This window comes from Hyla sarda, chromosome 5 (assembly GCF_029499605.1).
Source record: "Hyla sarda isolate aHylSar1 chromosome 5, aHylSar1.hap1, whole genome shotgun sequence".
Classification (NCBI taxonomy): domain Eukaryota; kingdom Metazoa; phylum Chordata; class Amphibia; order Anura; family Hylidae; genus Hyla; species Hyla sarda.
The window spans coordinates 111,531,394-111,555,898 of record NC_079193.1 but is presented as its reverse complement, the minus strand read 5'-3'; the positions used below and the strand labels follow the sequence as shown (position 1 = coordinate 111,555,898).

Sequence of the window (24,505 nt, the reverse complement as noted above, 5' to 3'; positions counted from 1 at the left end):
CCATTATAAAAAAAACATACAAAACAAAATAATGTATTAAAAACAAGTTGCAGTTACAGGATATCAGGGAATTTACGCTCCTATATAACAATAAGTACCTTCTTTAATGTTCCGAATACACCTGCAGATAGGTAGATGTAGATAAGGTAAGTCATCTGTTGAAGCAGTTATTGGTGTACACTGCTTTATAGAGGATACTCTCACACTAAGCAGAGCTATCTCATTATCTGTGTTAGAATTTCATTTGATAAGTATAACAGGATCCCTACTCAGAAGAACCTCGGGGGACCATATTCCTTTACAACATAGTAGATTATGATTGTATAGAGACAGTAATATGATGAAATTTAAACTGAGCATGAAATTAAATTGCATAGAAAAAAATCTAAACAAGCACTGTATATCAGGCAGATTTCAGCCTACTGCTGTACCTAGACTTACCGGCTTTTTATTATTTTTGCAGGGGACTGGAGTTTGCTATAAATTACCAATTTCTACAAGACTGTTCAGTTGCAATATATCTCATCCTACAAGCTCCATTGTTGTTACTGCTAATCCGTTTTAGCCTATATGGCAGTACCCAAAATGTGATGAATAAAACTTCAGCTGAGGGCAATGTCATGTTAAGCCTGATTTTGGGCCTACATATTGTTTCGTTGCTAACCCCCCGTTTTATTGATTTTGGTTGTTAAAGGGGTTATCCAGGAAAAAACTTTTTTTTATATATCAACTGGCTCCAGAAAGTTAAACAGATTTGTAAATTACTTCTATTAAAAAATCTTAATCCTTTCAGTACTTATGAGCTTCTGAAGTTTAGGTTGTTCTTTCTGTCTAGTTTCTCGGGAAACGCCCAGTTTTGAAGAGGTTTGCTATGGGAATTTGCTTCTAAACTGGGCGTTTCCCGAGACACGTGTGATCAGAGATTACTTAGACAGAAAAGAACAACCTTAACTTCAGAAGCTCATAAGTACTGAAAGGATTAAGATTTTTTAATAGAAGTAATTTACAAATCTGTTTAACTTTCTGGAACCAGTTGATAGATAAAAAAAAGTTTTTTCCTGGAATACCCCTTTAATCCTATGTTTCAGTGTGTCATGAAGTGTCTATGTGTCACTCTGACGATGGTAAGATGATTGGTCGGCATTTATCATTGTAGGTGTAAGTGAAGCATTTTTTTACACCTTTTTTTGTGTGCTGGTAATGTGTAGGAGACCAAATTTATTAAAAGGTAACAGAGCATTTGCTAAATTTTGTGCAGGTCCCATTTACTGAAATTTCTCTCTTCACATACACCAAAAAGCTAAGCTAAGTCTGGGCTGGTGTAGTTTTAGAGACTTTTCAGTGGCTTTGCGCCTTTTTTGCGCCATTTCACAAAAAGGCGCAGTTCAAAAAACCATTCCATATCATGTGTACTGCCAAAATCAGTGGATTGCAACTCAAAATCAGCAGAAATGTGTAAACCAAAAGGCGCCTTTTTTGCGCCTTTTCTAGACATAAGAAAACGTCTAAAGACAATGATAAATGTCGGCCATTGAGCCTGTTTCCATTCAGTGACATTTTAGCTCCTTGTCTTTGAAGTCCTGTATATATGTATCTCCTTGAGACACAGGACAACATCACACCTCAAGGAGATACAGAGAGGGAGATGACACAGTTGTCCATAGCAACTAAGATCGATTCCTTCATTTTTAAAAAGGACTCTAAAAAAATTTAAGAACAATCTGATTGGTTACTGTGGAAAACTGCCCCACTCTGCGCAGGTTTTGATAAATCTCCCCAATTGTCTCTAAGCCACAGGGTGCACATATAGATTTTTAATTAGCAGAAAGTGAAATAGCATCTGGTATTTAGGTTATATCTTGATAACTATTGCAGGGAAGGTCAATCCATAGGGAAGGTCAAATATATTTGGAATCTGCAGGGTCCAACTGCTCAGAGAGACCAAACATAACGGCCCTGAGATGATGAAAGGAGGAGATATCGAGTAGTGGCATTGTGCTTGTCTCAGACTAGTCAAATTTGATCTCTAACCAACTGGCTGATATCCAGGAATAATTGTGCCAAGCACAGCGAGTGATATTGGCCATTTTCTGATCTCAGGCATAATTTGGTGGGAACTGCTTAGAGAGAGATAAAAAAGTGTGTGATTGGGGGGAGTCTTGTCTTCTGTAACTTGTAACCATCCCAACAATATGGCTGAGAAGACAACATGCCAGCGTATGATATTTGTGATTTTGTGTTCCTGCATTTTTGCAGTTAAAGTTTAACCAGTTCTGTCTCTTGCTCTCTAAGCCGAACTTAACCCAGGGAGAGTCTGTTTAGTTCACTTTACTACTGATAGTTCCATAGATATCTGGGGTACAGATAGTAATATCTATTGTTTTGGAGAGTAACCTAAAACACCCCTATTTCAAGTCTTGGCGTTATCAAGCCCAAACTTGAATCACTCTAATATACGCTGTTAAGTGCGAGAGAAAGCAATAACCTCACCGAAATTGTAGTTATATTGACTTATGGTGGTTATACTGACTTAATGCACACCCATACTCTTGAAACCTGGTCAACCGTCACAATCTGGTTATCTGCAGTCACAAATTGGTTATCTGCAATGGGATATTAGATATATCTTGATCACTAAGGAAGCAGATGCTCGAGTGAAAGGAGCGCCCATGACAGGCCACTAAACAATCCCCACGGATTTACGGCTCTGTTACTAAAATCAATTCACACTGTAAAGAGCCTATCAGAAACAAAATATAGATTTGGTAGTTACCTTGTCTAACGCTTCTCCAAGTGAGAGAATTTTATTCCACATGTAGGCCAGTTTCAGAAGTAACATTTTGTGTCTAATGACCTGATCTGAAAGTATCATTGGGATCTACATAAGTTTCATTTCTGGTCATTAGATTGTCATTCGGGCCGGGTCTCAAGTCCATAAAATGTACACAAAAATGCATGATTTTTTTTTTCAGAATATTTAAATTAATTTTTTTGTAGTTAAAATTTGTGTATTTCAAATATAAAATTGAATATCATAAGATCCAAAGCTCTCAAAAAATTAATTTACCCAAAAATACAGTTAAACTTTGCCAACTAAATTGTTCCTTCAAATGAGACCTACAAAAAACTATTTAAATGGGCACTGTCAAATATAAAAACTTTTGATATGTTATAAAGCAATGCAAAACAATATGTCTTTTTTCATGCTGAAAAAGCCAGTCAAAAAACTGACCACTAGGGGTCCCCCTGCCTTCTGGGACACATACCAGTCTGGCCGTGTCCAGCGGTCATCACTTACATCATGAACCCTTTTCTTGATTGACTGCAGCAGCGCTGCTGTGCTCGCTCCCGACCACCTCACTGCCTGTGTGAGCGCATGGCCGCCAGGAGCGAGTAAGCATGTGGACCTCAGTGAGCCAACAGCCCATGAGCATGATAAGAAGCTCCTGAAGTGTAGGAGCGTCACTGCACCCACAACTTTCGGTAAGTTTTATATTTTAGTAGTATTATATAGCCCGGCACCAGGTGGAACTCTTATTGTCCCAGAGCCAGAGATAGAGTTGGCCCCAGGCCCAGAACAGGAGCTGCCAACCCGCGAACACTGCCGGCCCTGCACTAGTTGGATGTGGTTTATTATCAGAGCCAGTGGAGCAGGAGGGAGAGGCAGCCCCGGATCCAGAGCAGGAGTTGTCGACCCACTACAGAGAGCCCGAAGTAGGAAACGCCTGGCGGGCGGCACCCAATGTATTTGTGAGTGTACCTATATTTACCTATATTGCAAGGAGTTGAAATGGCACTCGTCAATAGTAAAATCTTTTATTGAAAACAGTCAGGTCGCCGATACAGATCCTGTATCGGCGACCTGAATATTTTCAATAAAAGGATTTTACTGCTGACAAGTGAGTGCCATTTCAACTCTTTTTACCTATATTGGACACAATTATGGATTTAGCACACACAGCAGATTGGCTGGGAATATGAGTGCAGCCAGGAAATAATTGGATCCCTATATGGGTGTGGGGCAGTGCAGACATGCTTAGTTCTATATGGACCTTATTTGTGAGTGCTGTGTGGCTGTTTGGCTCTGATATATATGCAGTGATATATATGTTTAGGGTACAGTAAATGTTTAGTTTACAGTATATGTATATGTTCTCTCCTTAACTTGTCACTCTCTGAAACTACAACTCCCATCATGCCCTGACAGATATACAGGCTGTCAGGGCATGATAAGAGTTGTAGTTTTAGAGCGGCTGGAGAGTGACTGGTTGTGGATGTATCAACTAAAACTACAACTCCCATCATGCCCTCACAGATATACAGGCTGTCAGGGCAGGATAGGAGTGGTAGTACAGAAAACTACAACTCCCAACATGCCTGGACAGGCAAATTATGTGTGGTCGTGCTGGAAGTTGTAGTTTTGCAACAGGTAGAAGAACACAGTGTTATGGCTAGGTTTCCACTTCCAAAAACAGCAATAAAAAGGCCAAATCTGCCGCACACCAGCAGGTATCGGACATGGTATCCGGGACATTAAAAGAGTCCCCGATACCATGCAAATGTCGAGTATCGGCTCCGATACAGATACTAGTATCGGTATCGGGACATCCCTAGTTTTAATATTGGCCTTTTTTATTTATTTTTTTAACTTTAGCGATGTAAAAAAAAGGGATGGGCATAGCTTTTCTTGTTAACATTTTTTGTGTAACAGTAAAAAACTAATAAAAAAAAAAAAAAAAAGATACAGTAGGGATTCCTGAATTTGTAGGGAACGAATTAAATTTTTATTACAATTTTTTTTTATTTAAAGCAGGCAACAATTAATCGGGAGGGTGGGGATTAATAGCTTCCAATAGTATAAAAATTGTGAAAATGTCAGATTTTTTAATGTGTAATTTAATAATTTGTGTAATCAATGTATTTTTATGTGTAATGTGTGTGTGTGTTAATTACTTTTTTTTCACTTTTTCATTTAGGTACCTTAAGTTTCCCTCAGCGCTGCACTATTTGCATCATGGAAAAGCCTTTGTTCCATGATGGGAGTAGTAGTCCAGCTGCTGAGGGATCGATGGCCCTGGGTCTCACTCCAGAGACCTGCTGTCATCATACCTTGAAAGCCGTGGAAGCGGGCCATTCCCCTGCCAGCCAGGGCTGCTGAAAACCTTGGGGTCCCTACTAGTAAATTCACATTTCCCGGTCCAAAGCCCTCATTGGTTGCCTTCAATTGACCAAAGAGGACTTGTGGTGGGAAATATGAATTTACAGCCCTGCAAGCTCTAATTGTCCACGAAAAATCCTCATTGGTCAATCAGTGCCAGCAGGCAATATGAATTTACAAGTGGCCGTATACTTTACATACAGTATCCTGCTCTCCCTCAAGCCGCCCGTCCATACAGAGCCGCCGCTGTCACCGCAGCTGTCAGACCCTGTTCCCTGCTCACCTCTGTATCACTCCTGGCTACCTACAGACTGGACTACAATTCTCAGCATGTCCTGACACTGAGGACATGCTGGGAGTTGTAGTCTTGTCTACATTTAGCGAGGAGCAAAGTAGGGGCGAGCAGAGCTAAGGGGCTCAATAATAATGTGCTAAAAATAGATTTTTATGAAAATTCAGGAAGAAAATTTATACATATCTGCAACTGTGTATGATGCGGGACCAACGATACCCGTGGACACTTATCAAACGTACAGCGCGCTGTTTGATAACTGTCCGCAGGTACTGTTGGTCCCGCATCATACACAGTTGCAGATATGTATAAATCTTCCTGAATTGTCATAACAATCATCCTATATATATATAAAAAAAATAGAAATGCATTGTACATACCAGACTTTCTTCATAACTAGAATGTATGTTATTTGTCTGCAGCTACAGCAGTCTCTGAAACAAATACTGGATAAACCAAAATATTTTGTGCTTGTTTCAACTCATCACAAACATCATCCATCTTCATCATAAATAAATCACATTCAGTAGGTTTTAACAAGCAAACTTTACCTGGCTGCACAGAAAAGAAGACTACTGTACAGTAGCAATGAACCATGGGGGAAATAAATCAACAATAGTGTGTACAATGTAACACTGAAAATACCAGATGTACTTCCACACACATTAAAGTAAAAAGTTCTGACGGCCTAGCCCAGCTTCAAAGCAGATATGTATGGGGGAACTCAAAAGGTAAATACTAATGGTAGAGTGGGGGGGGGTATTTATCAAGGGATTTAGAGGATTTTTTTGCTCACAAAAGTCGCACAAAAAGTCGCACGTGCAGGTCAGACCTGACTAACAAACTTGCCTTTGTCAGCAATTTTAAAAAAGTCTCACAAAAAGTTGCAACTGCGAACGTGTGTGGGCCAGAGGAAGCGCCACAGTGCGTGAAACCGGTTGCCACCCCCTTCGTTCCACCCCCGCCTCACCTGTTAAATCTATTGCTCCCTGTCCGTCCTGCTATATGTATCCAAGCACTGGAATAAATCTACATTTTGCTGTTGCAACTCCGGATGCGGTGAGTGCTTTATCTTCATTGTTTTCTACATATGATGAATGTGCTGCATTTCTGGACTTTCTTTGATAAGAGCACCCATAGCAAACACTGCCCGGACAGACACATTTACTAGCGGTGTTTTATTTCTTACATCTATGCTCTCATGTACCCATTTACATTGGTGGTGCCGGACTTCTACTGCTCTTGCTAAGGGCCTGGAGCCTTAAGTGAAGGGCCACATGGGAGGCGCCTCCAGCCCGGGGAGTGTTGGAATAGGGGTTAAATAATAAAAAAAAAAAAAAAAAAAAATGATAGTTATCAAATGGTTGTTTTACATACAGCGGGTGCTGATTGGTTGCTCACCTGTATCTGGGCAGATGTTCCTGGCCAGATGTTCAGCTGGCATGGGATTGGTCGCTGAGCAACGGCGGGAACTTGTTTTGTTTATAAATAAGGATGCTGCCCCTGGTTCCAGTCAGATGCCGGCGAGTCAAGCAAAGAAGAATCCTTGTCCGCGGCCTGAAGGATGGAGAGAATGGAGTTCAGTCAGCCCGGACCCAGCTCGGCCACTAATCCAGCAGACGCCGTACAAGAGCTGTATGTGCGGCTGCTGGAGAAAGCGGAGGCAGCCGGGGGAGAGGAATGGCTCCGTAGATGCCTGAGCCTGTCACTCACCGGTGAAAACAGCAGCGCGGTTGCCGGAGAAGCGCCATCCCTGGGAGCAGCGTCCGGGACGGCGAGTCCTGGGCCGGAAGTCGCTCCGTCGCCGGTGTCTGACGTCAGCGTCGCAAGGGCCGGAAGTGACGCTGGGGCGGTGCCGGTGACCGGAGGTGACCCAGGGCCTGTTCCGGTGGCGCCCGTAGTGGAGCGGCGTTCAAAGAGGCAGGCCAGCCGGCAAAGGAAGCGCTATGCCCCGACGGTGGCCAGCGGGGGCAGAGGACCGGGAGACAGGGGTCGGCAGAGCAGACAGAGGCGTCGGGATGGACGGGGTAATGTACTTATGTATGTTTCTAGTGCCCCTGCTGCCAGTGTTATGGATTGCTTACCTCGAGTGTCCTCTTTGTCTGCTCCAGGTCACCAGACAGTAGCTACCCAGCGGCAGCCTGCGGCGGTAGGGGGTTCTTCAGTTGGTCCAGCAGCTCCCACCCCCCCGGCCCGTGATGCCAGTGCGGGTTCCTCTGCATTGCGCAGGTCTGCCCCCCTTTTGGGCGCTGGCAGGGAGCTGGTCTCTTTTCACCCCCCTGTCAATCCTGGATCTCTGCCTCCTGTACTTCCAGTGGCTGATACATCTGCTGAGCCGGCCATGGGTGAGTGCAGCAATGCGGGTCACAGTGCTCAGGCTGGGATGGATGCTTTAAATAACTTGCCAGGTAGTCAATTGTTATCTGGGATGGCGGCTTTATTTAATATGTTGGCTGCCATTCCGGGTAATAATACCGGGGCTGTAAAGGCTAATGCTGGGCAGTCATGCGCCGCAGCCTGGGTTAATCCACCCACAGCTAGTGGGGGGGATCCTGCGAGGTCTAGTTCCGTTTCCTCCCAGCTGTCTAGTTCATCTGTCTTGGATGTTGCTAACTCAGTCGTGTCTGCTACTAATGAGAGTCCTGTTAGTGTGGTTGCCACGGTTACTAATCCTTCTGTTTCCAAACAGGATGTTGCGTCAGTCTCGTCTGTTTCTAATATTCCTGTGATGTCCCAATCTGTCCCGGAGATTTGTTTGAAAGAAGCGATTACATGTGAGGTGTCGCCACTAGGGTACCATTTAGCGTTATCTGTAAAAGAAAAAATTTGGAAAGGTGATTTTGTTGATATGTTTTCATTGCTTCCATCCTTCAAGGAGCCAGTCAAAGATAAAGGGGAAAAGGAAAAGGAGGAGGATAGAAGAAGGGTGGCGGCAATGAAGACATTCAATAATTGGGTGCAAGCATTTTGCATTTTTTCTGCGGTCATGGGTGAAAAATTTCCACATAGATGTGCATTGCTGTTCCAGCACTTAGATATAATTTTAGAAGCGTACCGCAATTTCGGTGGTTCTGCATGGCACATCTATGACGAAATGTTCAGGCAGAAGCTGTCGGTGCACCCATCAGTTAAATGGGGTCAGAAGGATGTGGGGTTATGGATTAATTTGATGATTCCACAGAGAAGTAGACAGGTGCCGGGCAGCACGCCTCCTTCCTTTCGGAAGGGGGTGTGTTTTGCCTTCAACGAGTCACAGTGCAAGTGGCAGTCCAACTGTAAGTACAAGCACGAGTGCTCTCATTGTGGGGGTACCCATTCACTCTCCAGATGTTTCAAGAAGAACGCGTTGTCTTCTCAGCAGCAGCCCTCAGTCAGAGAATCTCTTTCAAAGAGCTTGGACGCCAGTGAAGGTACAAAACATGCGTCCTTGGCTAGAGCTTTACCCAGACAAAGCGAAAGCTGAATTGCTATTTAATGGTTTTACAGTTGGTTTTGAGGTGCCGGAGTTCACTGGTCGGGGCTGCTGCTGGGTGGATAATTTGCGTTCAGTTAATCTGAACCCGGTAGTAGTGCAGGAGAAGATTGACAAGGAGGTCAAGGAAGGTAGAGTGGAGGGGCCGTTTCGGTCCCCTCCTTTTCCTAATTTTAGGTTATCCCCTTTGGGACTTGTTCCAAAGAAGGAGCCCAACTCTTTTAGATTGATTCACCATCTTTCTTATCCTCTGAAGGGTTCGCTGAATGATTCTGTTGACCCTGGGGCATACTCGGTTGAGTATGCGTCCTTTGATTCTGCTTTAATTTTGTTAAGACAATTTGGTCAGGGCGCTTTGCTTGCCAAAGCGGATATTAAATCAGCTTTCCGGCTACTACCGGTTTGTCCTAAGGGTTTTAATTCGTTGGGTTTTCAGTTTAACAGTTGTTTTTATTTTGACAAGGCTTTGCCTATGGGTTTTTCTTTATCTTGTTTTTATTTTGAGAGTTTTTCGACGTTTTTAGAATGGGTGGTTTCTTCTTCATTTAAAGGGGGCGGTTTGTTACATTATTTAGAGGATTTTTAGTTTTTTGGTAGACAGGGCACTAATGATTGTCTAGACATTTTTTCTTGTTTCCTGCGCATTTCTCAGCATTTTGGCATACCTTTGGCGTCAGAAAAAAATGTTCTCCCTTGTAGCAGGTTAGAATTTTTGGGTATCGTAATTGATACTGTTGACATGGTTTTTTATTTACCGGGTGAAAAGATTCAAAGAATGTTACAGTTAATTAATTTTATGTTGTGCAGGAAAAAGACTACCCTTAGAGCACTTCAGAGTTTGCTTGGCTTGTTGGTATTTGCTTCTAAGGTGGTTCCTATGGGTAGAGTGTTTTGTAGGAGATTGTTTTTAGCTAATAGGGGCCTTAAGTCGCCTAGAGCGCATATCCGTCTGTCTAGAAGTCTGAGAGAGGACTTATTGTTGTGGTCAGAATTCCTTCAGGTCTTTAATGGTGCTTCGGTGTGGCAGCACGAGTTTGTTGAATATGGATCTCTTGGGGTTTTCACGGATGCAGCTGGGTCTCTCGGCTTCGGAGCTTTTTTCTCAGGACATTGGTGCGCTGAGCCTTGGCATGATTCTTGGGTTAGGGCTGGTTTAGTTAGTAATATTGTTTTGTTAGAATTATTTCCGGTGTTGGTGTCACTAGTGATTTGGGGTGAGCACTTTAGGGACCATAGGATAGTTGTTCATTCTGATAATAAAGGTGTCGTTTTTGCAGTCAACTGTTTGTCTTCAGCTTCCGACCCAGTTATCAAAATTCTTAGGCATTTGGTTTTGATTTGTTTAAAGTTAAATATATGGTTAAAAGCCAAGTATGTTAAAGGAGTGTCCAATGTAGTAGCTGATGCATTGTCTCGTTCTCAGTTCTCCAGGTTCCGGGAGTTGGTGCCGGATGCGGATCCAGAAGGGGTAGCTTGTCCGGACCATCTTTGGGAGCTGGTTTGGGACTAGCTGAGCATTATCTACATCAGTCTATTGCTCCTAAGACATGGTCGGACTATAGTAAGGCGTGGAAGTCTTGGTTGCAATTTTGTGTCGACCACGGTCATGATTACCTTAGATCGGATGGGGATTTGGCTATCAGTTTCGTGTCAGGTTTGTTAGCTGAAGACGTGTCGCATAGCCACATCCATAAACAGTTGTCGGGTATTTCCTTTTTTCAGAAATGGTTTGGGGTTAAGTCTATTTTGTCGTTTTTTCAGGTTAAGCAGGTTTTAAAGGGGTTAAAGTTGGCCAAATATAGGAGGGATGTTCGACGACCTATTAATTATGGTCTTTTAGAGAAGTTATGTGCTGCTTGTTTTCAGGTTTGTTTTTCCGAGTTCGAGGCGCATTTGTTTTCTACTGCTTTTGTGACTGCATTCTTTGGGGCTTTTAGGATTAGCGAGCTGGTTTCTCCCAACAAGGTTAGTTTGTCCCCTTTGCTGTATACTGATGTGTTTTTGTATGATTGTCATGTTTCTATTTATGTTTCTCTTTCAAAAACTGACATAGCAGGTAACGGATGTTTTATACGTTTGAACAAAGTAGAAGGCATTTCCTTTTGTCCATGGGGGACTATTTCCAAGTTTTTATCCATTCGTCCTGTTGGTTTTGAAAATTTTTTCATTCACTTGGATGGTTCGCCATTGACAAGAAGTCAGTTTAATGGGGTCTTGAAGAAATGCCTTTGTTATTTGGGTTTGGGTAATTTTCATTTCAGTTCTCATTCTTTTAGAATTGGTGCTGCCACCGAGGCCTCTTTATGGGGTTTAGATCCGCGGGCTATTAAATCAATTGGTAGGTGGTCGTCGGATAGATATCTGAGTTATGTTCGCCCTAACCTGGTCTTGATTTAATTTTTAGGTCCTTCTGCAAAAGTGGTATGGATTTTAGGCCATTCTTTTATCCGGTGGGCGGCTAAAAGAGCAGCTTCACGAGTGTATACGTTGAATCTTGGTTTTCAGGAGGAGAACTTCAACATCTTCTGGTGCGGTGTAAGCGGGTTGCAGCTGTGTCATATTTGGGACGTTATTCTGAAGCGTGCTGCTATCTGGCCATACCCGGATATATTTATCTTACATATTGGGGGTAATGATATTGGGAAGGTAAATACGGCAGTCCTGTTTTCTGAGTTAAAGGCTTTATTTCTGGAGCTCCAGTTGGTCTGGCCTTCTTGCTCAGTGGGGTTCTCAGAAATTGTCCCTCGCTTATTATGGGCGTCCAAAGAGCTTATATTTTTGGAGCGCATCGGAAGAAGGGTCAATAGAGGTATGGCCCGCTTCATGAGACGGGTGGGTGGTGTTTCCTTTAGGCATGTGGAGCTTGAGGGTTTCATCCCTGGTTTGTATCGGGATGACTTTACGCACCTGTCAGATGTTGGAAATGATATTTTCAATACGGGTCTTCAGACCCTGATTGAAATGGCCGCGGGTCTGGTGGTACATGGATAGTAGGCTATCCATGTTTGTGGGGTGTCACCCAGCTAGGCTGGGCGGACAGGTGGTAAAATTCACATTGGTTTAATATTTATTATTGAGTTTTTTATTATGTTATGTTATTGGTTTTCTTAATAAACGAGGACCGCGGCCTGTTTATCCAATTTAGTGTGTGGTCATCTTTATTTTAGTTTAGGACTTAATGTTAATTATAAAGTGGTCTCCTCCCTGGGTATGGAGGCTAGCCCTCCCATGCTAAGGGCCTGGAGCCTTAAGTGAAGGGCCACATGGGAGGCGCCTCCAGCCCGGGGAGTGTTGGAATAGGGGTTAAATAATAAAAAAAAAAAAAAAAAAAATGATAGTTATCAAATGGTTGTTTTACATACAGCGGGTGCTGATTGGTTGCTCACCTGTATCTGGGCAGATGTTCCTGGCCAGATGTTCAGCTGGCATGGGATTGGTCGCTGAGCAACGGCGGGAACTTGTTTTGTTTATAAATAAGGATGCTGCCCCTGGTTCCAGTCAGATGCCGGCGAGTCAAGCAAAGAAGAATCCCCCGCCCACCCTCCCTTGTTTTCTTAATGTTCCTTTTGTCGCGGTCGGAGTTTGTTAAGCAGGGTGTCACCCAGCTAGGCTGGGTGGACAGGTGGTAAAATTCACATTGGTTTAATATTTATTATTGAGTTTTTTATTATGTTATGTTATTGGTTTTCTTAATAAACGAGGACCGCGGCCTGTTTATCCAATTTAGTGTGTGGTCATCTTTATTTTAGTTTAGGACTTAATGTTAATTATAAAGTGGTCTCCTCCCTGGGTATGGAGGCTAGCCCTCCCATGTGTGAAAACTTTAATTTCCCTGCTGGGAAGCCAGGGAGCAAAATCCAATGCTGCTCTCTTCCCTGTCACCTGCTTGCGTTGCACTACTACAATTCCCAGCATGCCCTTACAGTAAGGACATGCTGGAGGTTGTAGTAGTGTAGCAGGGGCAGGTGACAACGTTGTCAATGGCCCGCACATCAGCCTGCGCCGCAAGACTTCAACTCCCAGAATGTGTTTTTTTTTTCCTTCTCATTTCAGATACGTATATCCTGTGGACTACTTCGGATTAGGTGGACTATGTTGATGACCAGCGTTTCTTTTTTCTTTAAAGGGGTACTCCTTTAAAAAAAAAACTTTTTTTTTATTAACATGTTGTGTTTTTTTTTTTTTTTTTTTATACTGTAATTGACATTACAGGCTTAGTAGTGGAAGCTGTCTTACAGACAGAGTACTCATCGGCCACAGGGGTGCCGGGAAGAGCCAGTACCAAAAGGCCCGGAGCGTCAAAAATGGCGCTCCTGGACCTAGGCGTTAACAGGCTGGTATTATTTATGCTGGGGATGGCCAGTAATAATGGTCCTTGCTTACCCTGTTGCTGCTTGGTTGGTATCTGGCTGAGAATAAAAATAGGGGGAACCCTATGAGTTTAGTTTTTTTCTTTTTTAGATTTAATTATTTATGGAAAAAAAGGGTGGGGTTCCCCATATTTTCATTCTCAGCCAGATACCAACCAAGCAGCAACACTGATTTTACCAGGGTAAGCAAGGACCATTGTTATTTGGCAAAACCTAGTTTATTAGGGAATTTTAGAAGGTCCTTTCAGGCGTAGGTTTTTATTTAATGAAAAGCAGAATTGGCAATGGGGCAATGCTAGGTTTTCAAATGAGCCCAGATCAGCAGAGGTCCTAAAGACAGCTAGTCACTGGGTGTTTAAACTCGCTCCGGAAGTTAGTCTGCTAATGAGGCTAAAAAACAAAACACACGGAGCGCTCCGTGTGGAATCAACGGTGGCAACATGATAGGTGAAGACGTCATAAGAAACTTGTTCACCTGACTGTGTTGTGCTGGAGAGGCACAGCACTCAGACAATGGTTGAAGATAATGTCGACTGCAGCGGCTTCCCACGCTGGCTAGCAGACGTGAAGACAATAGAAAGATGAGATACGCACAAGAAGGTGGATGCTGGGATCGCGCTGTCAGAGGAAAGTAGGTCCGCATTTCAAAACCAATCCGTTTGTTTTTCATCAGGAGTCAACATCTGATTGAAAAACGGATTGGTTTTGAAACGTGTTGCGTGCTCATGTATTTTAAATAAAAGTCATTTGTCACTATAGCTCTGGACCCACTTTCCTCTGACAGCGCGATCCCAGCATCCACCTTCTTGTGCGTATCTCATCTTTCTATTGTCTTCACGTCTGCTAGCCAGCGTGGGAAGCCGTTGCAGTCAACATTATCTTCAACCATTGTCTGAGTGCTGTGCCTCTCCAGCACAACACAGTCAGGTGAACAAGTTTCTTATGACGTCTTCACCTATCATGTTGCCACCGTTGATTCCACACAGGGAGCGCTCCGTGTGTTTTGTTTTTTAGCCTCATTAGCAGACTAACTTCCGGAGCGAGTTGTTTGGACCCCCTGTTTGGAGTCGCACTCTGGAAGCCTGCAGCCTCAAAAGCAGACTTTGTTACAATTGCCAGTGGTGAGAGTTAACACCTTTAAGGCTATGTTCACACAGCGGAATATTTGCAGAATGTCCAGCTGGAAAATTTCCGACAGACACTTTGCAAACAGCAGATGCAGGCAGAATCTGCCAGAGCTAGGGCAGCTTGAAAATGTGCTGTATTCAATGCATTTCAGACATGTCTATTCTTTCTGCAGAGGCCGCAATCAGGATTTCCGTGGCAGAGGTTTCCACCACGGAAATTCCGCCATGTGCACAGTGCAGCAGAATCTCATTGAAAAAAAATGAAAAATCACCTTTTTCTCATTAAATAATTTTCAAAGGTGCTATTGACATCAAATTTTCAGCAGATGTTAGTAACTACCCACGAAATCTGTACATACAAAGAAACCAAAACAAATAAGATCAGAAATTAAGTTATGTGTAATAATGTGAAATGACACAGGTAAATAGTATTTAACACCTGAAGACAGGGAGGTGCAAAAAGGCATGGAAAGTCAAGACAACAGTTGAAATCTTTCAGTAACTACAGAGGTGTGGAAATGTAATAAAAAGCTACTTGTCCACGGGACTAAAACGGAGCAAAATCTACTTGTCTCTCATGACGATCCACTTGTCCGGACCAATTTTCGCTTGTACACTAATTTTTTCCTCCTCGCCCTATAATAGCCATAACTACCTACTATAAGGATACCTTTTAATTTTTCAATAACATATGCTCCAAATAAAAAAAAAAAGGAAATATATATATATATATATATATATATATATATATATATATATATATAAATATACCGTATTTATCGGCGTATAACACGCACTTTTTAGGCACTGAGTCGGGTCCGCGCTGCTGCAGGCCTCCGTCGTGCGTCCCCGGCGTCGTTGCTATGCGCTGAACGGCGCGGCGCATGACGTCAGTGCTATGCGCCGTGCATAGCAACGACGCTGGGGACGCACGACGGAGGCCTGCAGCAGCGCGGACCTGACTCAGGTAATTATGCCACCGGGGATGGGGGGAGGCAACGGGGCAGCGGCGCCGGCAATGGGTGCCGCTGCCCCTTCTCTCCCCCTGGCTGTCGGCGCCGACACCAATAGTCAGAGGGACAGAACGGGCAGCGGCGCCGATAACCAGGGGGTGAGAAGGGCCGACAGCAGCGCTCTAGACCCCAGGAAAGGCAGGGGGAGAGAAGCGGGCAGCAACGGCCTCTCTCCCCCTGCCTTTCCTGGGGGTATATCGGGGTATACACGCGCACACACGCACCCTCATTTTACCATGGATATTTGGGTAAAAAACTTTTTTTACCCAAATATCCTTGGTAAAATGAGGGTGCATGTTATAGGCCGGTGCGTGGTATACCCCGATAAATACGGTATATATATATAAAATCGATGAAGTGAAATTGAAATAGTAAAAGATAATTTAGCAAATTTGGTGGTTTTCTTTTCTACACCATTAACCTTGTGGTCTGCTAAGATGTTGTTTTGATACTTTAGGCCCGGCCTGACTACAGCAATACCAGATTTGTATAGTTTCCGTCATGTTTTACTAATTTACCAAAAATTCAGAACTTTTTTGAAATTTTTTTATTGTCATTTTTGACCCCTGTAGGGGGGGGGGGGGGGGGGGTACGACGACGGACCATCCACCCCACTAGCCCACCAGGGAGCATTCACATATCCCTTTAGATGCCGATGTCAGCTGTGACAGTGGCGATCACCGCATGCTGGTTATTAGCGGCAGCCCCCGGCTACTGTAAACAGCTGGGGCCCACCAGGGAGCATTCACATATCCCTTTAGATGCTGGTGTCAGCTGTGACAGTGGCGATCGCCGCATGCTGGTTATTAGCGGCGGCCCCCGGCTACTGAAAACAGCCGGGGCCTGAAGAGTACGGAGCAGGCAGGAGTCTGGAGCCACTCCATACAGACTGCTGAGCGCCGCTGTGTTCGTCAGGTCCGGCCCTGCTTGCCTGAAGCAGGGCTAAGGGCCGGAAAAATTCACCTGCCCAGCACCCGGAACTGCATGTCCCGGGCATTGGGCGATAGGAATTCCACATCCCTGAACTAAAAAGCAATCCAATAAGAAATGGTGTAAACAGACTGCATAGTCTAGAAATGCACCAGCCTGAGCAACTGTAATAAAGCTTGAGCATTCTTAGACTGTCTAGTCTAACTTTACACTGTCTAAGAATGGGTTTTCACTTATCTTCCCCATTTGTGTGTGTGTGAAAGAGGCTCATGGGGAACTTCTGGCAGTTTATTTTCTAACAGCTAGAGAGCCAGCTACATGTTTACAGTGCACATTTTGTAACTACGTACATCTACAAGCATCCTACACAGCCTACTGACTTCACTTGTAAATGAAAGATATATTCATTGCAGAACAGGAGGTCAGCACATAAGAGGAAGTGTGAAAATAGAATAACTACACTCAACTTCTCATGAGCTGTGCAACAGGAAATTTCTAAGTAATGAAAAAAAGATGAATGTGGTTATCCAAGTTTCTAAAGCTGATAGGGAAGAGGAGGGCAGCAAAAACACTTACTGATTGGGTGTCTGTATGAATGAGCCAATCCCAGGGTTTGCCCAGCCATCATGTGACTGCAGTCCTCATCTTTCCATACCAGTCAGTGACATTTCAAACCATGAAACATCACTGACGTTTTAAACTGCAAAATGCCATTGACTCCCACTAAGCTCTCTGGGGAGGAAGCAAAACCTCACAGTTCATGTGACACTTCCTTCCATGAACAGTTTGCCCCCCACAAGAGCATCATGTCATGTGGCTTTTCAGAGACCTGGCCCTCTACTCCATTTCTTGTGCAGTAAAGTCTGTACTGCAGTCTGTACAGTGCTACCTCCTTAAAGGAGAACTCCAGCCAAATGAAATTACCTTCATATAGCTGCACATGAGAAAGTTCTATAACTTTGTAATATACAAGTGTAATCTTTGCTGAGCACATACTCTATTTCTCTCATCTTTTCCAGGCAGGAAGTCAAGTAGTGATTCGCACACATGATGACTGTCGGGTAGTGCTGGGCGGTATACAGGTTCATACCGAATAGCGAATTTTTTGTGTTGCACAATACGAATTTTTCCCATACCGCAATACCGGTTGGGCCCCTCCCCTTCGGGAATGAATGAATTATCAACCCAGCGCTGCGCTGTCCCCACATTGGGGAACTAATCATATGTGTCCCGCGAGCGCTGTTCTGCTTTAATTATCAGCCCAGCGCTGCGCTGTCCCCTTCGGGGAACTAATCACATGTCACCCCCAAGCACTGCCCGCCTCGTCCTCCTGTTTGTTGCGGAACTCTGTACTGTACGCTGTATCCCTATGCCCGGGCTGCAAAAGATAAAGTTTATTTTGTTTAACTCACTTTCCCCCGTTGGAGAGCCGCCAGCCCATCACCGGCCGCAGCGATGTTCCGCCTCGGCTGGTGATAGGTTGAGCGCACTGTCATGTAAGAAGCCGGCTTGTTACATGACAGTGCGCTCAACCTATCACCGGCCGAGGCGGAACATCGCTGCGGCCGGTCATAGGCTGGCGGCTCTCCGATGTGCCCGTCCCCAGGAAGCAGGTGAGGCTGGTATCGGACCAACGGGAGGTGAGTTAAAATTTATTTTGTTTATATTTTGCAGCCCGGGCATAGGAATACAGCCTACTATACAGAGTCCCAGTGCCGGCGGCCAGCAACAAACAGGAGGACGAGGAAGGCAGCGCTTGCGGGTGACATGCGATTATTTCTCTGATGGGGGCAGCGCAGCACTGGGCTGATAATTGGGGGGGGGGGGGGGGGTCGGGGAGAAGCAGAGCAGCATTCGCGGGTCACATGATGGGGGGGGGGGAAATACTGTTATATACCGTGGAACTGCCATAAGCTACAAAAATACCGTGATACACATTTTTGGTCATACCGCCCAGTTCTACTGTCGGGCAACAGTTTACTGGGTTCAACAGGTTACACTGCTCAAAAAAATTAAGGGAACACTGAGATAACACATCCTAGATCTGAATTAATTAACTAAATCGTATGAAATACTTTTGTCTTTACATAGCTGAATGTGCTGACAACAAAATCACACAAAAATTATCAATGGAAATCTAATTTATCATCCCAAAGAGGTCTGGATATGGAGTCACACTCAAAATCAAAGTGGAAAACTACACTACAGGCTGATCCAACTTTGATGTAATGTCCTTAAAACAAGTCAAAATGAGGCTCAGTAGTGTGTGTGGCCTCCACGTGCCCGTATGACCTCCCTAAAAATGCCTGAGGGATGTCCTCCCAGACCTGGACTAAAGAATCCGCCAACTCCTGGACAGTCTGTGGTGCAACGTGGCATTGGAGGATGGAGGGAGTCATGATGTCCCAGATGTGCTCAATCGGATTCAGGTCTGGGGAACGGGTGGGCCAGTCCATAGCATCAATGCCTTCCTCTTGCAGGAACTGCTGACACACTCCAGCCACATGAGATCTAGCATAGTCTTGCATTAGGAGGAACCCAAGGCCAACTGCACTAGCATATGGTCTCACAACGGGTCTGAGGATCTCATCTCGGTACCTAATGGCAGTCAGGCTACCTCTGGAAAGCACATGGAGGGCTGTGCAGCCCCCCAAAGAAATGCCACACCATTACTGACCCACCGCCAAACCGGTCATGCTGGAGGATGTTGCAGACAGCAGAACGTTCTTCATGGAGTCTCCAGACTCTGTCACGTCTGTCACATGTGCTCACGGTGAACCAGCTTTCATCTGTGAAGAGCACAAGGTGCCAGTGGCGAATTTGCCAATCTTGGTGTTCTCTGGCAAATGCCAAACGTCCTGCACGGTGTTGGGCTGTAAGAGCAACCCCCATCTGTAGATGTCAGGCCCTCATACCACCCTCATGGAGTCTGTTTCTGACCATTTAAGTGGACACATGCACATTTGTGGCATGCTGGAGGTCTTTTTGCAGGGCTCTGGCAGTGCTCCTCCTGCTCTTCCTTGCATAAAGGCGGAGGTAGCGGTCCTGTTGCTGGGTTGTTGCCCTCCTACGGCCTCCTCCACATCTCCTGATGTACTGGCCTGTCTCCTGGTAGCGCCTCCATGCTCTGGATACTACGCTGACAGACACAACAAATCTTCTTGCCACAGCTCGCATTGATGCGCCATCCTGGATGAGCTGCACTACCTGAGCCACTTGTGTGGGTTGTAGCCTTTGTATCATGCTACCACTAGAGTGAAAGCACCACCATTCAAAAGTGACCAAAACATCAGCCAGGAAGCATAGAAACTCCGTGTGGTCTGTGGTCACCACCTGCAGAACCACTCCTTTATTCGGGGTGTCTTGCTAATTGTCTATAATTTCCACCTGTTGTCTGTTCCATTTGCAAATGAAATCTGTTCCACAGCATGTGAAATTGATTGTCAATCAGTGTTGCTTCCTGAGAGGACAGAAGTGTATTTGACTTGGAGTTACATTGTGTTTAAATGTTTCTTTTATTATTTTTTTTGAGCAGTGTACTACCTGCACCTCAGCTTTCAGAGCAGAGCAGTATATAATTGTTCCTGACTGGCTGAGAGGCACATACTGCAGCCAGTCAGGAACAATTATATACTGCTCTGCTCTGAAACCTGAGGTGCAGGTAGTAAGTACACTGCTCAAAAAAAATAAAAGAAACATTTAAACACAATGTAACTCCAAGTCAATCACACTTCTGTCCACTCAGGAAGCAACACTGATTGACAATCAATTTCACATGCTGTGGAACAGACTTCATTTGCAAATGGAACAGACAACAGGTTGAAATTATAGACAATTAGCAAGACACCCCGAATATTCAAACATTCAAAAAAAAGATCCTGGGAAATATAGGCCTGTTAGTTTAACATCTGTTGTGGGTAATTTTTTTGAGGATTTCCTTAGAGTTGTTATTCTGGAATATCTTAATTAAATGAACCTTCTAACACAGCGACAACATGGGTTTATGCGGGTTTATGCGGGTTCTGCGGGTCAGACTTCAGCTTCTATGAGGAGGTCAGTTAAAGATTGGACCAGGGTGAAGATGTGGATGTTATATATCTGGGGGGACATTTATCATTGTTGCTTTGGTAAACGAGCTCTGTAGTCATTTTTGGTTTTGCTTATGTGTGACACATTTATTATACTATAACAGGGGGTTGATAAATTTGGCCCACATGAACAAAAACCAATAAATCACTTTAGAATACCACTTTTTTTTTTTTAGCACATATCAAAAACTAATAAATAAATTCAGAACACCACTTTGTAACACCACCTCCTCTCCTCCTTGACCTTTCTGCTCTAAAGCTGCAGCTGTGTTAAAAATGTGCGATATATATATGTATAAAAATTCCAATGGCGCAGCACTCCAATAAAAAAGGTGCATTTATTCCCAAATGTCTCAATACAGCAACGTTTCTGCTCCTATGGAGCCATTTTCAAGAAATAGGAGCAGAAACGTTGCTGTATTGAGAAATGTGTGAATAAATGCACCTTTTTTATTGGAGTGCTGCGCCATTGGAATTTTTGTCTAAAGGGAACCCTGATAAGGTTTTGGACGCTGGCACCCTTCCTATTTTGAACAGAGCTGTGCTGCACCTTTTTTCTACATATATATATATATATATATATATATATATATATATATATATATGTTTTATATTTTTACCAATTTTTTCCCCTAAATGTACTAACTTATTTTTCATGTTTTTTCTTTTCATACTGTATTAGTAGTAGGGCTGCAGCTAACGATTATTTTAAAAAATCGATTAGTTGTCGATTATTGTATCGATTAATCGGAAAAAGAGTCAAAATGCCAAAAAAAGGGGGTTCAGCTGATTCTACTTGAAAAACTATGTACAATGGCCATATTACAAGTTTCTAGCATGTGATGTGACCAAACAGCAGCAATGTTATAATTGTTTTTTTTTTTTTTTTTACATTTATGCCGGTTGCTGTCATTATTAATGATCCTGTAAAGAAACCAGCGTAAATTTAATACTGCCGCATGGGTAACTATGAACTGTCTGAACTATTAAAAGAAAATGTTAATGATTCACTAATATTTTAATAGTTCAGCCAGTTAGCCATGCGGTAGTATCAAATATGTAAAAGAAAAAATTATTTTCCTTTTTTTGTATAGCAATAGGAAAAGGGGGAGCTAATTTGTATTGGGGGAGCAGTAAATTTACATTCTCTTTTTTTACTTTTTTATATAGCACTCCTATACACGTGTATGTGCAGACCATTGCTTTTACAGACCCCTTTAGACAGCAGGGGCCCCTTTTTAGACAGCAGGGCCCCCCCCCCGTTTAGACAGCAGGGCCCCCCCGTTTACACCGCAGGGCCCCCACCCTTGTAGACAGCAGGGCCCTCCATTAGACCGCAGGACCCTCCTTTAGATCGCAGCCCCCACCCTTGTAGACATTAGGGCCCTCCATTAGACCGCAGGACCCTCCTTTAGACCGCAGCCCCCACCCTTGTAGACAGCAGGGCCCTCCTTTAGACAGCAGGGCCCTCCTTTAGACCGCAGCCCCCACCCTTGTAGGCAGCAGGGCCCTCCTTTAGACCGCAGCCCCCACCCTTGTAGGCAGAAGGGCCCTCCTTTAGACAGCAAGGCCTCATTTAGACCGCAGGGCCCCCCTTTAGACCGCAGCCCCCACCCTTGTAGACCACAGACCCCACCCTTGAAGACAGCTCACCTACAGCTCCGCTGCACAGTTCTCCCGTCCACATCACGTTGTGCTATGGAGGACCATGTGACACACACCTCACTCTGCTTCCTCCGTAACGTTACGCCGGGCGCAGGGGAGGAGGTGGAGTGACGTGTATGTCACATGGTCCTCCATAGCACAACGTGATGCGGACGGGAGAACGGGGCAGCGGAGCGGCAGCACCAGCTTTAGGTGAGCTGTCTACAAGGGTGGGGGGCTGAGGTCTAAATGGGGGGCCCTGGGATCCCGCCCGACATGTCCCCACTGCTGCCTTGCTCCTTCCTAGCGCGTTTGGAAATCTCACCTCACACCGGCGGTGCGCTGATTGCACTAGGAGCAGGGCAGCAGCGGAGACATGTCGGCTTCATTAATTCATTCACTGCTGCCACTGACGGCAGACAACGAATTGGGTGATTATTCGATAGCGGAATTCGTCGACAACGAATCCCGGTATCGATTACATCGATTAATCGTTGCAGCCCTAATTAGTAGTAAGCTGGAACCTGAACGCTATCCCAGTATAATAGTAACAACCAGTGGTCTGCAGTATCACTGGTTACTAAAACACACAGGAGAATATAAAAGCTGAATATGCCCCCTCTACATGTTTTGTTGCGACAGCAACGTCTTCAGGAGGGAAACGGGCATCAACCTGTGTTGCCAACTAGCTGGCTACTTTTGGACCATGCCTGCTCATTGGCGCTGCCCCAAGTGCCGTTCTAACCAATCAATGGTCAGCTTTTTTGTCACAGTGCCACACTCACCTGTATCACTGATTAGTTCCTCGGTTCCACCAATAATATTATAGCTTACCTGATACCTCATCCGTGCGCGCCTCATGACGTGTTCGCCTGTATTTATCGGCGCTTCCTTTTACTTTCATTTTCGTTTTCGCACATGCACATTATTATCAGCCTGTCTTCTACCCCCACGCCTGCGCACAGGATCCCAACCGGCACTTTGACATACTGCGATAGCGTTCAGCTTCCAGCTTACTACTAATGCAGTTATAACACACAAGGAGGCCAGATTTTAATAATTTCTTGATCACAATTATCATTTATCTGATATTCGTAATAAAAGTTATGTTTTAGGGGGTGGGAAAAAAATAAGGGTATCAGTGACCTAGGGCTCTTCCCTGGGTCAAAGGTGTTCACATTAAATTGACCCTTACCCATTCCGAGGTAAAAAGTTGTTGGGACTTACCAAAAGGGACTTGACGTTTAATTTTAGTTGGTTCACTATTACTGTTGGGGATAACTTATGCAAATTCCTCTTCCTCCCCCATTTGCTCTATCCTTAATAGGTGATGAGGGGCAGCAGTTGGATACTTTAAATATATGACCTCACGGGCTCTACCCCAAATTAGACCCACTTTTAATTGTTCTCCTTTTGGATATTATGCCGTTTTATTGTTTGTCTCCAATGTTTACGGAGTTCCCCTTTGCACTGATTAGACGAAAGGCCCTGTTAGTCTATACTACTGTGTTTTCAGGCCATATTATCTGGGGTAAAGTGTATTACATTATTTGTCATGGAGGTCTATTATGGTCTACTCTGCCCTTCTTTGTGAGGGTTATCCACAAGCAATATATGAATGATGGGTGAATGTACCTTAATGTCACTGAATGTACGGGGAATGGGTTCTCTTAAGAAACAGGAGCTGATTTTTTCACACACCAGAAAATGTAACCCCCAAATTGTATGCTTGCAAGAGACACATCTGGTGAGGGAGCGGTGTCACTTGCTCCATAAACCGTGGGTGTAGTGGCAGGCCCACTCTTTCCACACTTCCTTTTCCCGAGGTGTTTCCTTTCTGGTACACCGCTCATTGAGATTGGAACCGGCTACTACACTTATAGACCCTCATGGACGGTATATTTTTGTCCATGCTTACATCAACAATGACCCGTTTGTTCTTATGGGCATTTATAACCCCCCCCCCTGCCTCTTTGGACGTTCTCCATCGGGCAGTGGTGTTTGCGACTACTTATCTGGAAGCTAAACATATGTGTTTTGAAGATTTCAACTTGGTGCCCCAGAATGATATATATCTTCATGGAGCAGGGACTCCATCCTCATTGTCCTTTCCCTTGTCCTCATTCATATCTGAACTGGGGTGGGTAGATGTTTAGCTAGTGCACATCCCCCATAGTCTTACATACTCCTGTTTCACACTAGGGTGCAAATCCCTCTCCCGCATAGATTCGGAGATCTAGTGTCGGAGATAGCTTATAAACCTAGGGAAATTTCGGATCACTTCCCTTTGATTGTTAAACTGGTCCTTGCATCGACAAATGTCCCCCATAGGTGGAAGGTGCATCCCTTTTGATTGAAACTTAAGGGCCCCGTAGACAGAATCCCGGATCAATTGCAGGCTTTTTTGGAAG

The 24,505-nt window shown here is 44.4% G+C and overlaps 1 protein-coding gene across 5 annotated transcripts in view; it reads right to left on the bottom strand.

The window, feature by feature from the left end:
• Nucleotides 1–24,505, bottom strand: part of CMTM7 (CKLF like MARVEL transmembrane domain containing 7) — a 76,583-nt gene that overhangs the window by 29,002 nt on the left and 23,076 nt on the right. The window lies entirely within an intron of this gene.